We start from the raw sequence: 4190 nt of genomic DNA, 5'->3' as shown, positions 1-4190 counted from the left end.
GAATTTGCATTATTGTTTCACTGTTGATTGAGGGCTGAGGGATTATGATCATATGATGGTATTTATAATCTCAGGAATTTTTATTGTTGCTATTATGCTAGGAGCCGGCTCAATTATTTTTGACAAATATGACATGCAACTGATTTCAAGCAATTCATATTTACATAAAGTACAAATATAAATAAAATAAGTCAAGGACTACCTGTACCTATATATATATTATATATATATATGTAAATTTCACTGTTAACATTTGTTCTTCTTGGACCCCTGCAACCAACTCACATTGATGTCATTCCATGGATTGATTAAGCAGGCCATTTTTTACATTTACAAAAAGGGGGGCTATATAGTGGTTAATGTATTGGGCTGGCACTGGGGAAACCCAGGTTCAGGACCCCCTTTGCCACAAAAATTTATTAAATGACAAGGACCCAGTCCCTCTCAACTCAGCAGGCTTGTCGTGTTTAGGAAAAATTGGACAGCCCCAGGCAGAAGGCCTTCCATCCTGAAAGAGTTTGTGGGGTATGTTTCTTTTATTATATTTGCTAGCCTTGTTAAGAAAATCTTAAGTCATCAGGAGAAGCTTAACATGACAGCCCCTTTGGAAAATGTTCTACCCAGTGACCTTGCGTAAGCACAACAGCTTTGGAATAAAGGCTGGCTGATTTGTTCAATGAAGGGTACTCCATTAAACAAGGTGGGAATAAATCAAATTGCACATTTGATTGTTATTGCCAGAGGGGTGGGGGTTTATTACTTTTTTATTGCTTTTGTATTGGGTTTTTATCTTTGTAAGCTGCTTCGAGTCACTGATGGTGAGTTGGGCAGCCACATATATTTTCACAAACAAACAAACAAACAAATTCTTCTACCCTCATTGAAAATCTTCTGTTTGTATCGGCACTCTTAAATATCCATAAAAACTCTGGGGTTAGGGATAAGTAGAAAGTGGGCCAATTTTGGGAAAGAACAGTGAACCAGTAAAAGTAGTGATTACAGGTAGCCCTCAACTTACAACCATTCATTTAGTGACCGAAGTTACCTCAGCACCGAAAAAAGTGACTTAGGATCATTTTTCACACGTAACGACCGCTGCAATCTCCCCACAGTCACATGATCAAAATTGGGACGCTTGGCAACCTTTTGACAAGCAAAGTCAATGAGGAAGCCTGCTTCACTCAACAACCGTGTTACCAGCTTAACAACTGCAGTGATTTGCTTAACAACCGTGGCAATAAAAGTTGTAAAATGGGGCAAAACTCACTTAACAACTGTCTTGCTCAGCAACATAAATTTTGGGGACAATTGTGGTAGTAAGTTGAGTAAAAAATGTTGCAGGTGGCTTCAGGGTGGGGATCCAAATTCAAGATGGATGTTCATTTTGCCTGCCCAACTCTGAACACTGAGGATATAGGAACACACACAGAGCAATATGATTTCAGCTCCATTCCTCACAGGCCACAGCCGATGGGTTGTGTGGTCCAGATGGGCTAGATCTCCACTCCTACTGATCCTTATCCATGTTTTCCAAGAAACAAAGAATTGCTGCTTTTATCTTGCTTTTATCTTGTGCAGGAGAGCCTTATAAGTAGTTCAAGACTATCTGTAGAAAGCCAACTGGGCAGCTTTGGGCCAGTCCTTTTCTCTCTCAGCCCAACCCACCTCACAGGGTGGTTGTGGAGAAAATTGGAGGAGGAAGATGTGTTGAATATGTTTGCAGCCTTGGGTTGTTTGTAAAAATAATAAAGGCAGGATACAAATAAATAAAATAAAAAGATAAAATAAAATGATAAAATAAAACAATTCTTTCAGTACCATATTCTCCAAGCTTTGATTGGTTTTCCACCTTTCCCAACCTTCTGCTGTCCCGTCTCTTAATCTGCTGTGGTTTTTCATTGGCCATTCTTAAAATGGACAATTAAACCCAGGGCTCCTAATGGGGAATCCAATGGGCCGTTGCTTCCGTGGCTTCTGTGGCCAAGCATACATCTGGCTAATCTTGGCTTGTCTCAGAAGCCAAGCAGGATCTGCTTTGGAGAAGAATGAGACTACCAGTGTTGCTGGCCAGCATAAGAAGTTATAAAAATATATTTAAATATGACCCTAATCATAGCATTGAAACTTGCATGTTAATACATGCCAGTAACCGAGAATAGAACTCTCAAAGGCCACTTAATTTATGATTTTTTGTGCCTCAGATGTTGGTTTTCTGTTTGTGGAGCTAAAACAGGTGAACAAGGAGTCAGATTCAAGGCCACCTTTCGATATAAAAAACTCTCTGAATTATTTTAGGATAGTCACTGTCTTTCTCAGAGTTGCTTTTGTGGAGATAAAATAAAAGGAGATACCCATGGAAGTCTCCTTGAACCCTTAAAGGAAATGTTGGATATAAAGCTAAGCAACCAGCGGCTTGCCAAATCAGAAAATGGCTGCCATGATGAGGGACTTGCCTAGTCAGAAAATGGCTGCCATGATGAGAAACTTGTCTAGTCAGAAAATGGTTGCCATGATGAGGGATTTCCTAGTCAGAAAATGGCTGCCATGATGAGGGATTTGCCTAGTCAGAAAATGGTTGCCATGATGAGTGACCTCCTAGTCAGAAAATGGTTGCCATGATGAGGGACTTGCCTAGTCAGAAAATGGCTGCCATGATATGGGGCTTATCTGTCACAAAGCAGAGAAAGCAAATAAATAAGGGTGTTCTTCATCATCTCTGTTCCAGGATGCATTTTACAAGAGACTTGGGCAGTGAGCTGAATGCTCAGTGCAGTTATCCATGCCACCATTTTTTAGATGACCTCCAAGGTCCTTTCCAACTTTATGATGATGATGATGATGATGATGATGGTGATGATGATGATGTTACTAACTTATCAAGTTAGTAACATGGTTGTTAAGTGAATCTGGCTTCTCCAGTGACTTTTCTAGTCAGAAGGTCACAAAAGGTGATCAATGTTCCTGGGACACTGCAACAGTCATAAATACACACCAGTTGCCATGTGCCATGTTGGGGATGCTGCAAAAGTAGTAAGTTAAGTTAAAGCTACTTTTTTCAGTGCCATTGCAACTCCGAACGGTCATTAAGCAAATGGTTGTAAGTGGAGGACTGCTTGCATTGATTCCTGGTGAATACCTGGTCTAGTTCCTATGGTTCTTTTTGTCAGGATTTCAGAAGTGCTTTGCCCTTGCTTCCTTCTTAGGGCTGAGAAAGAAGGACTGGCTCAAGTTCACTCAACTGACTTTGTGCCTAAGGTGAAAGTAGAACTCAGAGCCTCTTGATTTCTAGCCAAATGCCTTAACTATTGATGCCTTACTTTGTAAGCCACCCAGAGTCGTTGGATATGAGATGGATGGCAGATAAATTTCATATATGCATAAACAAACAAACAAACAAACAAATAGCTTTTATACAAAACTCTCGTACGGAAACTAGGGGCATTCTTATAAATAAAGATACTTCTGGAGAATGATGCTTTGCAGCGGTTCAGCTTTCACCTTTATTTGCTCATTTTTACTCAACAAAATTAAAGGCAGTGAGGACAGTCTTGGGTATCAAATGCAGGTATCCACAGGCCCATTGATGCCTATCACCATGTATCTCTTTATCTCTGGCTTCTGTATAACAGACAATTTACGTTTAAACTTTTGTTCTTCCCTCTAGAGCAGTTTTTGTGTGACATGTTTAACCAGATCAGGTTGCACAGCAACCCAAGCTTGGTTGGTATTAACCTTGGTGAGATAATTTTGTGGTTTAGCAACTGGATTGTTTGTGTTGGTTTAGTGTATTATGTAAAGTGAGAAAATGGCTTAATTCTCTAATCTGGTCACACATTACGGTGAATGTAGTTGATGCCTCCATCCGGTGGGTCCTTGCAAACCAAAATTAATGATCACTGACCTGTTAGAAAAACTCAAGTGGAACTAATAGCTTCCTTATTTCCCACATCCCCTCTCCTTGAAAACAGTCACAGGACCCATTGCAATTAGGCTTGTATAAATCACACACACAAGACGAAAAGCACATTCCTATGCCGTAATTGTTTCTAGTGTATTGAGAGGATGCCAATCTACCTGCTTAATTATCACATATAAGCAGTTGGCATCTTCAGATGAAGCAAGCAACTATTTCAAGAGCACAAGCCTGAAAAGAAGCAAGAACAATATTTTGACTTTGGTATCAGTTAAAG

Source organism: Protobothrops mucrosquamatus, unplaced genomic scaffold, assembly GCF_001527695.2.
Source record: "Protobothrops mucrosquamatus isolate PMUCROS unplaced genomic scaffold, P.Mucros_1.0 scaffold1126, whole genome shotgun sequence".
NCBI classification, from domain to species: domain Eukaryota; kingdom Metazoa; phylum Chordata; class Lepidosauria; order Squamata; family Viperidae; genus Protobothrops; species Protobothrops mucrosquamatus.
The sequence above is the reverse complement of the archived record's forward strand: the minus strand, read 5'-3'. Positions refer to the sequence as shown.